Below are 12,352 nucleotides of genomic sequence, written 5' to 3' on the forward strand. Positions count from 1 at the left end.
GAAAAAAATTCTGATTCTCTAGGGTGCCCTGAATCAAAAAAGATTGGGAACCCCTGCCCTAGAGGAAAAAACCTATGATATGCTTGAGTTGCTACGTGAGATAGAAAGAGTACAGAGTTTCAATACAGGATGTTACCCAAAGCAAAGAAAAGATACATTGTGTCCATTTCAATTTGTAGCATCTGTTGATCAGAAGTTTTATATCAGACAATCTCAGGGTTTGTATATTTTTTGCAATAAACACAGTCCATTGTATAATACCGTCGAACAATGGGTTTCTAGTAGATATAACAATATCACAAGGTAGTGGTTTCTAAGTTAATATAACAATACCAATGCTGATTGTACTTGAAGTGCTATGGGCTGGTTTAAAGAGTTCCAGCTACACGGAGGATAAGTATCCCTTGGTGAAAATATTTTTTAAGACAGTTTTTAGGTAGTCAGTACATATAATATGTAATATACCGATATATATCGTATTTTAACCTGCAGCAGCAAGTCCCAGAATGAGTGCGTAATAGAGTCTGAATCTGGGTGGGGGTAAGAGGAGGGGGAGGTTGGATAGTTTGAGTATTTAGTCTCTCTTTGATGCCCTGCTCAGAGATATTCAGAACACACTTTATATACCTATGGCAGAGGTGGGAAATTCCGTTTGTCTCAGGGGAGTCACCTCACCCTTTGTATATCAGAAAATGCCCCAAACCTCTGCTAGCTTCCACTGTGCAATGGTGGGCTTGTCAGGTATTGAGTGAAATCTCAATTCGCAGTGGGGTTTGAGGGATAGATAAAGAAAATCTCTTACTAGCCCTGTATTGGGTGTGCTGCACCCCAACTTTATATACCTATGGCACAGAGTGGGCAGATTTCCATTGAAGGTTAGGGAGGTCACCCTCACAGATTATCATGGGAAATGCCACAATTTGCCAGCTGCCATCAAAATTTCTGGTGATGGGCTTTACAGGTATTGTGGGTGAGCACTTTCAATTAGGGGTATGAGTAACTGCTTTCCACTGTAGTTCTGCAGACCCCCTGGATAGATCGTAATCCAGTGCAGGGAGGTTGCTGCAGGCTATGGTGGATGAGTGTGTTCAAAGAAATGGAGAAGAAAGATAGACCGTCACAGCTTTCAAAAAGAGCATTCAGGTGCGCTGCTGTCCTCCACTTGCAGACAGGCTGTAGTGGTGGAGGGTGAGCGGCACCTGTTTGGTGATCCAGCTGGTAGTTAGGGTGAAAATCAGTGGAGCAGTGCAAAGAGAAATAGTTATACCCAGAATTAGCAGAAAGTCAGACAGGTAATCGGCGGTAAATAGACGCCGGTCAAACTTTAGTGAAAGATTGTTTGAGTTACCATACTTTCAAATGTATCGTCAGCTGCCGTTGCCCGTGGTGCTGGGAGCGGGACACAGGCGCTAAGTCCTTGTCAGCTAGTCTCCGCTATGTGGCTGCTGACAACTGGTCTGGTTGCTGCAGGAGACGCCGGGGGAGCCGAGTCTAGGTTAGAACAATCACCAACGATCGTTTCACCGGAGGGCTTCGTCAGGTTTTTACCAATATTAGATATGACCCGGGTATATATATGGTACTCAATACTGTAGACAAATTCTCCACACTCCACTGGGTAATAATGATTTGACACTGTATTCAATTCTACGTGTTTCGGCACGCTGCGGTGCCTTTTTCAAGAAATGAGTCTCATATGTCAGGGTGTAAACAGTGTGAGGTTCTGTTCAACAGAATCCTTCTCCCGTGTCTCCAGACTGCCTTTGACAAAAAAGCCGGCGTCTCTATACTGGATATAAAAAGCCAGCTATATTGCCAGTTCACAACATTATGTCAACCACTGCTTTGTGAAATACTAAGTCAATATGTATGCCTATCAATATGCATGCTTCTATGTAAAAAGCCTGATATTCATTTGTTTCTTATATAGTGCAGCACATTCTGTTGCGCTTTACAATTGGAACAGTAACAGAACAAAACTGGGTAATAAGAGACAGGCTGAGGTAGGAAGGCCCTGCTCACAATCTATAGGGAAATAGGCAATGATACACAAGGATAGATGCTAATTATTGCTTAACGATCCTGCTAAATTGCAAAGGTTCTTAATGGGCTGTATGACCTGGTCACCAAGCAATGTGGGCTAAGGGTCAGAAAGAGAACATATGTTAAAGTATGTGTGGACTGTATAGAGGGGATGGCATTAGACAGGGAGAATTGAATGTTATGTGGGTGATTCTGGAATCTGATAAGCTTTCCTGAAGAGGTAGCTTTAGACCCACGCTGAAACTGGATCGACATTGTTACATAGTCATGGGCCTGTGGTGTAACTCATAAGTATTTGAACTTCAAGGTCCATTTTAAGGGGCATAGGGCTTGCTGCTCGTCTGGTAGAAGGCCTGAGATTAGGAATATATATTGGACTTATCCCAATGTAGATGCTGTCCTGAAATGGTATCAAATTTATTCACAATGTTCAGCATAGACTCCAAAGATAGACTCCTGGTAATGCAATTAGTGCGTCTTCCGGTTATGAGTGATTTAAACCCCTCCAGGAGGCTTTAACCACAACTTGAAAAAGACATCCCATCGAGGTCGAACATGTTGGAGGAGTTGCTATAGGGATACCAGGGAGAAGGAAAGACTCGGTCTAGGTGATAACCAGATGCTATTTCCAATTGGCCATTTTGAGTAAGCTAGAGTGTGAGCATCATCTTACTAATGTATGAAGTTCTTTGCATGTGGTGAAGGGTAAAAAGTTATTTTCAGAAACCTTTATGAGCCTGTATATAACACGTAAGCACTATTGTCTTCACACTCTATAGCTCCGTACACATGGAGCAATATGATGGCTGAGCAATATATTGCTCAGTGTCGCATTTTCATCAGGGACCATGGATGGTTGCTGATAAAAAAGGAGACTCTCTGCCAGAGGAAGCCACTGGTCGCAGGGGGCATGATCACGGGAGCGCACGGGAGCGCACTCCTGCTCAGCAACCATATGCCTGGCGATTTTAGAGTTTTTGCAGTGTATTGTGCAAGATATGGCTGTATTTTTTCAATGTATGCAACATGATTTTGAAACACATGAAATATGGGGAACAAAGGACAGTTCAGAGTCCAGAATGAAACCTAGGCCACAAGCTTGCGCATTGTGGCTGATTGTTGATCAGTGGAAATATAATAAATTCTGTTTTGGAAATGTTAAGTTTGAGCTGGCAAGATGACAACCAAAAAATAATAGAAATATATTTAGTGTTTATTTGCATTAGCTATCTGGATTCTGGAGGTTCGGGGTAGTAAAGTTGGTCGTCAAGGATGTAATCCCCATGTATGCAGACGATATGCTGCGGTTCCTAGAAGATGCAGGAAACTCTTTGGAGTCTATGCTGAACATAGTGAATAGATTTGGCACCTTTTCGGGACAGCATATAAATTGGGATAAATCCAATATATTTCTGAGCTCAGGCCTTATACCAGACAAGCAGCAAACACTATGCCCCTTAAAATGGACCTTGAAGTTCAGATTTTCCTTTTTAATGGAGCCCAAGTGGTGCCGCAACGTGCAGTGACCTAAATCGTGCATAGGGGGCGTACGTACGTACGTATGGAACCTCTCCATAAGGAGAAAGGCCCTGTTACTCCCTTGACCCCTCTCAGCTGTACTTGGGCGTATAGGACAATGAATGTAGATCCAGTTACAGCAGGGTTTAAAGCAAGAGTACATGTTTGGAAAATAAACTACCAATAACTGTCATGGGGTGCATCAAAATGATATTGCAGCCTAAATAGCTATACATTTGCCCCACCACTGTTTTCCAAATACAGCAGGACATTTGTCCCCACCTCCAGTGGCCGTGGACTTCATTCCACCAGTCCAGACCACATTCTAGAGAGGACTCCAATCCCCTGTGAATCGGGATTCAACCCACTGGGCTCCATACAACCACCCAATCAATTGGGCAGACCATTGATCCAACTTGGTCCAGCACAAGTGGAGAATACTCCTTGAAATACCTCCAGTGGCCACGGAACTCAAATCCATCCCCCTCCAGGCCACCCACTAGTGAGGATCCACCGTACACCCGCAGGGTGCTCCACTTGTTTCTTTCCAGCCCACTGGGGCTCAACACCATCACCCCAAATCCTGGGAGAAACATCCTGACCCATTGCATATTGCCCAACCACTTGCCATCAGTGGGACGACCTAGTGCAATATTGCCCATTGAGTGGTAACTATACCGATCACCCAATTGTGCAATTTTATTGCTATAGTGCAAAAACTTAAAAAACTAGTCCAGCAAGCAGAGAGTGTTTTTATTATTATTTTATAATATTCAAGGTTTATTGTTTATATGTACATGTTGTATTCTATCTTTTTAAGCCTATACTGTATATACAGGTCATTTATTTATATTAAAATTTGTAAAGATCATCTAATCGGTCAATCCATTTAACAATTATTAACTTCAGCGCTGCTACAGAACCTCGTTCTGAACCCTTTTTTCTTTTCTAGCTATACATATGGCAGCATTCCCAGTCTATATTTCCAAACTCGTGTTTACAGCCATTGAGAGTATTATATCGATTAGCTGGGCCTTCCCAATCTCAGGAATTACTATATAACCTCCCAACTGGTGCATCTACATAGTTGAGTCTCATACTACTGACTTGACACTAAAGTTTTTTTTTTCTCAAAGGAACAGGTGGGTCGCTATGACTTTCCAATGTTATTTCTCTTCTCTGGTAGGAGCACAATCAATACCTACCTCCTCTGCTTCGACAGGCATTACTAATCTGGAGATTAGCACATACCTTTTGCGATTGTTCGGGACTAGAAAGTGAAATCTAAATATATCCTCTAATAACATATGGTTCCAAAAAGGAATTAATCATTTAGGTCAATTGTATGGTAACAGATATTTTAAATCCTTTAGACAGCTGCAAATTGAATTTAATATCCCAAAAAATTTCTTTCAGATATTTGCAATTGCAACATGCCATCCAAAGTTTAATGGTCTTACTCTTGATATTTCTTGATCACCTATTAAGCTAAAGTTGAGGGCCCTGGGTAGTAAAAGGGCAGGTGTCCCGGGTTTAAAAACAAATCAATATCCTGATGTTCTGGACCCCCTTAAATTAAAATGGGAAACAAATTTAGGCCCACTTTCAATGGAACAGTGGAAATGCATTATGGGTTCTATTCAATTTGCAACATCGTATATTAGATGCCCGTAGGTACATTTTTAGATCTTGCACAGGGTGCACCGTACCCCAGTAATGCTCCATAGAGCAGGTCTGGGAGAGGACCCAAAATGCCCATGCTGTAAGGAAGAGGAGGATGAGTTCTAAACTGGACAGATCATACAATCAAGATGCCTTTATAGTGTACTCTGGATCCAATACTTCATGCTCAGTTCTCATATAGACGTGTAGGACTAGGTGTTGGGTAGACTAGAAAGGGGACTTGTAGATACAATCTGCAGAATTAGATTACAAGTATAAATAAAAAATAGTTACAGCTGGACAGTGTGTAAATAAATCTATATATTATTTTTATTTATGTGTGCCTGTAATTGATGACCTATGTTAAAATGTTTGAATTGTGAAGAAAACTTGCATAAAGATGACAAAGAAAAAAAATAGGAAAAACAAAAAAGGCATTTAGTTGCACGGACCAATATGATGGTGACAAATCTTGGAGAATATAGAGTTGAGAATCATCTGCATACAGAGGATACTGAAAATTGGAAAGAGCAGATTAGTTTGCCAAGAGGTGTGGAATAGATTGACAGAACCACAACTGAGGACTAGTCTTGTGGGACTGCCACCTGACAGAGGTAGTATAGAGGCACAGGATTCAGAGAAGTGAACACTGAAAGAATGATTAGATAGACACTGTAGAATGAGAACCAAGAAAAGGCCTAGGGATTGTAGTGTATATTTGAATAAAGAGTGGTCAACAGTGTCAAAAGCAGCAGAGAGATCTAGAAGAGTAAGAAGTGAGTACTGGCTTTTAGACAGATCATTCACTACCTTAGTCATTGCTGCCTCTGCAGAATGTTGGGAATGAAAGCCAGACTGAAGTGGGTCCAATAAGTTGTGTGAATTCCAAAAGTTTTTTTTTTTTTTTTCAAATCATTCTCCAGTAGAATCTATTCAAATTTGCGTGCGCTCAAACCACTTGGTGTAGCAGCTGGTCTAGTCCAAAAATGTATACCTGCTAATACTGTATGAAGGTTTTCACTGAAGCTTTCAGTGAGTCAAAATTAATCCCACGTATCTTGTGCTTTATTTGTGGGTAGGGTGCACAAATAAGTTGCAGGGGGTCAGCTCTGGAGTCTATGGCTGATGACCAAGCATCTAGATGCGTTCATTGTTCATAAGATCCACCACTTTCCTGGACTTGTGAGCAGGTGCATTGTAGTGATGAAGAAGTGAACCACAAGCAGAAGATCTTAGACGGCACCTGGAAATGGCTACCAATGTGGCTCAGTCATACTAAGCTAATGACAGAACTTTTGACGTGGCACACCTCCAACTGGGGTTTCACTTGGTCTTGGAGACAAAAATGTAGATCCAGGATGCATCACTATTGATGATCTCAAAGACAAAGTTTGAGTGACTGCCATCAAATCTGGACAGCATGCTGCGGCATCAAGTCACCCAAGCCTCTTTCTGATCTCAAGTCAGCTGATGGGGCACCTAGAAATAGAAACCTTGCTCAGGCCACGCTTTTGTGGAGTATATCGAGCGGGTGGATCATTATTAGATGCCTACATCCTTCTCTAACTGAGCCAAAGTTGCCCTGGGGTCCATCTCAACTATAGATTGCATGGCAGCAATGTTGTCCTCTGATGGCAGACACAGGTCTGCTGCAGTGCTCACCATCTTCCACTTCACGTGCTGAAATTATGCATTCCACTTAAACACAGTGGTTTTGGAGGGTGCTCTCCAAAAGAAGTTGCGGTCTGTCAAAATCCTCCTGCTGTCACAGACCACTACATATTACCCTTCTGTGGGGAGCTACAGGCATGGTGAGGAGTCAACCCTGAAACTCATATTGTATGACACTGACCACCCATGTGCTACAGACTTCCTCCTAAAAGGAGCTACAAGTATAGTGTGGGTGGAGTCATCCCTGACATGTATAGTGAATGACAGAATGTGGCACTAACTACCTGTACCCTAGAGAGTACAGTCCTAATAGGAGCTACAGGCATGGCCATGGTGCCCATAGTGTATGGCAATGACCACCTGTACCCCTCAGACTGCCCTCCTTTGCAGAACTACAAGAATGGTGCAAAGTCACACCCATAGTATGTGTGTGGCAGAACATGACACGGAGTGACCACATATACCCTACTGACTGACATGGTGCTGAGCTACACCTGACAACGTGGGGGGCGCATAGGCCCCTGACAGCCAAAGTGTATGATAGAATATGGAACTGACCACTAGAATTACCATACAGGATGCGCTCCTATGTTAAACTATAGGTACCCGGCAGCCGGGGTGTATGATACTACAGGACACTGATCTCCTGTACCTCACAGGCTGCCCTCATATGTGAGAAGGGGGGAGGCTGCAGGCTTATGGCTGACAGACCATGATTATTACACTTACAGTTCCAAGGCGAGCGGCGAAGAATTCTCTGCAACCGACCGTACTCGGCACGGCTGGCGGATTAGCGCACAACCTTTCTTTCTGCTCCGGTGACGTCAGTTCCCACGAACGCCGGTGTGCTTCTCGCAGCTTATGCTCTATACATTGTTATTGTTACTTTTGTTGTTTTTTCAATAAAGTTTGGCGGGATAGAGGCGAGGCCTAACCCTACCTCTATGTTGAGAGCTCTGCTTCGGATTGGTGCGTATGGCTTAGCAACCGTCGCAGCGTGATGACATTTGACGTGTATACGGCGCGCGTCAGTGACGTCCTAGGAGAACAGAACACTAGTTTTATACATTTATTTACTGTGCATAGTACGCCGGCGCCCTGCTATGTACTAATGTGTAAATGAAACTAGTGCGGAGTGATAAGTATTCGCGTGTTTACTTCATAACGTTGCCTAACAGCTGGAGCTGCAGCGCATCAACAGGTTACTTAAGGGCTCTGAATCCCCTGACTTTTTATAATAGGTTCATTATCTGTCCATTTCTACTCTAGGTAATTAAAGCTAACTCTGCGAGAAAAATGATTGCGTTTGGAAAGAAATTTTACTTCAGATAACCAAAAGTGGTGAGGTAATGTGTGGAAGTAACGGTTACTGTTTTCGTAGAACAGGGGTGGCCATACCTGCCCTCTAGATTTATTTATTTATTTTATTTATTAACAGTTTCTTATATAGCGCACACAGATTCCGCAGCGCTTTACAGAGCATAGTTATAATCAAAAACACATAACAAATTACAGTACAAGACAGTTTAGGACAAGTACATGGTTAATATGGATAGGTGCACCAGGGGACAGGACACTGAAGCAATTATCAGGGTGGCAAAGGTTTATATATTCTAAGAAAGGCACATAAGGAGAGAGGGCCCTGCTCGTGAGAGCTTACATTCTAAAGGGGAGGGTTAGACAGACTGGGGTGACACAGAAGGCGAAGAAGTGAGCTTAGACAGGTTAGGTTGAGAGATTGTCAGGTTTTATGCAGATCAAGGGTTCTCAAACTCGGTCCTCAGGACCCACACAGTTCACATTTTCCAGGTCACCTGGCAAGTGCACAGGTGCTCCCATTACTCACTGACACATTTTAAAACATCCACAGGGTGGAGCTAATTATTTCACTTGCGATTCTGTAAGGAGACCTGCAAAAGAGGGTATGGGTGAAATCCGGACCAGGACAAGACCGCCGGACCAGACACCAAAATCTTCAGTCCAGAGCTTGTAGCGTCCGGTCCGGGGGGTGTCCTGTCCGGGGATGTCCTGTGTGTGGGGGCTGCCTGTGACACCTGTGACCAGGGAGAGGAGGAGGGAGAGAATAAAGCCTCCCTGTATGGTCCGGTCATGTACCAAAAAACCGGACGGTCCGGACCACACGGGGAGGCTGTAATATCCTCTTCCCTGTGTACCTGGGATAGGGACCCCCCCGGACGGGACACCCCCCGGACCGGACACCACAAGCTCCGGACTGCATATTTTGATGTCCGGACCGGCCGTCCAGGGTTTAGTCCGGGTCCGGTTTTTACATAGTCCCTGCAAAACATGCACTGTGTGGGGTCCTGAGGACAGAGTTTGAGAACCTGTGCTCTAGATCGACCAACAGTTCATGTTTTTCAGGCAACCTTTGGATCTGTGGGGCAGACATATTAAGCCTTAACAAGAGATACATGCAAGGGAGATAGAGAGATAAATGTCCAGCCAATCACCTACTAACTGCCATGTTATAGGCTGTATTTGAAAAAAAGTCAGTAAGGAGCTGATTGGCTGGATGTTTATCTCTCCCTTGCATTTATATCATGTTAAGGCTTAATGCATCTGCCCCAATATCAGGTATGAATGCAGCATGTTTGAAAATGTGACAGTTATGACTACAGCTGTGCACCAACTAGGTGATTTGGAAAACATGGACCGTTGGCCAGCCCTGGTGTAGCAAAACAATTTGCGGTTTGGAGCTCCCTTCTGGAACTGATCAATAGACATATCATTTGCCCGCCCCCCACTAGTTGCCAAAGCTTCGCTGCAGCACCACGAATGAATGTTTTGCATAAACATCCATTCGCAGGCTTGCATAGGGACTTGAAATCATTTGATGGTCGCCAACCATTGAATGATTCCTATAACCCTCACTAATCTGTCATTCTATAGTGAGCCGGATTAGTGGTGCCCTGCTCCGAGAACAGGGCGGGCATCTGACATCCGAGGGACATCAACCGCCCACCCCCAGAAGGTAGGTGGCTGCCCCCGTTTGGCAGTGGAGGCCCAGCATTTTCCTGGGGGCACCCAACGTTTTACTGGGTATGCCCAGGAAACCCATGCGAACGCCCCCTGCGCACACCTCCCGCTGCGTGCGCCTCAGATACTATGCAAATGTCCAAGGCCGCCTGCAGTGAAGACCTGCACATGCGCATAAGCGATTATTCTCATGCGCAGTCCATAAACATTGTTTCCCGTTGCGAATTCGCAACGCGGCAAATGAACCAGAATCACCCCATTTATTAATGGTTCCACTGGAGATTATATGATTTCTTCATATACGTTAATACAAAGGAAATGGGTTTCCTTTCTGTATATATTATACCTGATGCTTGGTACACTGGAACAATTCCCGTGGCTGCAGGAGAATGATATAGGGCATACTCAGTGGTCAGTGATGTCACCTGCCCCCTGCTCCATACATGCATTTGTTCTGCATGTACAGATGACATGGGGGTCATTAATGACCTGTGGCCACGTGCATCATTAATTATATTGACCGTACACACTGGACGATATGCACGTGATATCATTAATGATATCGTCCATATTGTTAAGTACATATCACTCAGTGTGTACCCAATTTAAGCCTCAAACCACTAATTATTATGATTTACTTGTATATTCATGCAGTCATCATTCAGAATGCATCCTCAGATGGCGGCAGACACTATATATTTACTGGAGAGGAATACTGCAATCTCTACACCACCTAATGCCGTGTACACACTGTGCAATATGATTGCTAGCGATATATTGCTAGCAATATATTGCCAGCAATCATATTGCTCAGTGTCTCCTTTTCATCAGTGATGAAAAGGAGACACTGCTACTGTCACGGGGCGGGGGGAGCAGCAGTGTCTGGTTGCTGCTATCAAGCGGCGAGGGGGGGGGGCGGAGACCCGAACGGAGGAGGGAGCAGCAGCAGAAGGGAATCTTTCTGCCGCTGAACTCCACTGACCTCCTGCTCAGCGCTGGGGGAAGTCACTGGTCGCAGGAGCATGCTCCTGCGACCATTAGGGATTGCACACGGGAGCGCGCAGCTGGCGATTTATCGCCAGCAGCACTCCAAATCACTGGCAATATGGTCGCTCAGCGATTTCAGCCAATATCGCCCCCGTGTGTACACACCTTAAGTGTTTGTTTTGAAACTAACACTGCATATGAGTAGATTCCAGAACTGAGGATGAGTCTCTTGAAAATACAAATAAAAGCAATAATCATATTAAAATGATTACTCCTGTGATAATGAGGATTGTTATTATTAACAGCAGTGAATATCCCTGAATAATAGAGGTTGTCACCCATATCTGAAATGATTGGCACCAGAAATATTTAGGCTTTGTCAATATTTTGGAATGTTTTTATATCCTAACAAGATAATGGGGATAGGACACAAGTCTAAACTTGAATGCATTTGTTTTATGCATAAGAATTGATAATCAAGCGCTTGTAAGTGTAGTTAACTGATGATTTTTCGAATTCACACAATTGGTAGAAGTCTCCAAATCCCTTCTTATGGACTTGACACTTGGAGTATGTTTTGTAAATGTGCCTGTTATTAACAGCAGTGACAAACCACCAAACCTGCTATCCTCATCCACCTTAAGCTTGATATAAAACAAAAAATTGCTTTATACAGTGTCATTCGTCTTTTATTGACAGGTAACATCAAAGATATCAAAATCTTAAAACAGCTAATATCCACCAAGTACAATATGTCAACATACTGGAATTAAGGGGACTTGGGAGTCCATCATAGATGTTGTAACAGGACCCCTTTGAGGTATTTGAGGAGTCCTATTAGTGACAGCAGATCTGCTCCAAAATGGTCAGGTTTTCGATACTAGTAGTTAAGCAACACATTTACACGTCTTTTCCTTATACCCTTTTGAATAACTTAAAGAGAATTAGTGACAGCACGTCAGTCAGACAGTACAAACTCTGGAAGTGTTGTAGGGCGTACACAGTTCCATTTTGTATATTTTTCTATTACATTTTTCGGTACTCTTTACCTAGAACGGCGCCCACGATTGAAATCGCGGGCATCGCGGGTAAAATCGCGGTAATCGCGGGCATCGCGGGTAAATCGCGGGTACATCAAAATCGGGTACCCGCGATTACCGCGATTTTCCCATAGAGAACAATGTTAAAAAGCCTGATTGACCGCGATTTTAGCGTTAAATGCCTCAATGCCCGCGATTTTCCCATAGGAATCAATGTTAAATGGGCTACAGAGCCCAAATAGCCCCAATTAACCCTTAAATGTCCCCCCAATTTTTGTAGGCCACCCCACGATCAACGCCAACCCGAAGCGTGGCGAGCGCAACGAGCCCGCGAGGGGCGGCGGTACGCGTCCTCCGACCTTTTCATGCCCTACTATCCACGTCGGCGTGGTGTGAGAATAGAATAGTGTGGCGAGCGCAGCGAGCCACCGAGC

At 44.0% G+C, this 12,352-nt stretch overlaps 1 protein-coding gene across 1 annotated transcript in view; it reads right to left on the bottom strand.

Annotated features, from left to right (window-relative positions):
* GTF2E2 (general transcription factor IIE subunit 2) overlaps positions 1 to 7,860 on the bottom strand; it is a 57,059-nt gene extending 49,199 nt beyond the window's left edge. The window contains exon 1 of the mRNA XM_083177539.1: positions 7,624 to 7,860. The gene's annotated coding sequence lies outside the window, so the exon portion shown is untranslated. The remainder of the gene's footprint in view (positions 1 to 7,623) is intronic.
* Positions 7,861 to 12,352: the final 4,492 nt, after the last annotated feature.

Source organism: Crinia signifera, chromosome 1 (genome assembly GCF_055691185.1).
Source record: "Crinia signifera chromosome 1, ASM5569118v1, whole genome shotgun sequence".
In the NCBI taxonomy this organism is placed as follows: domain Eukaryota; kingdom Metazoa; phylum Chordata; class Amphibia; order Anura; family Myobatrachidae; genus Crinia; species Crinia signifera.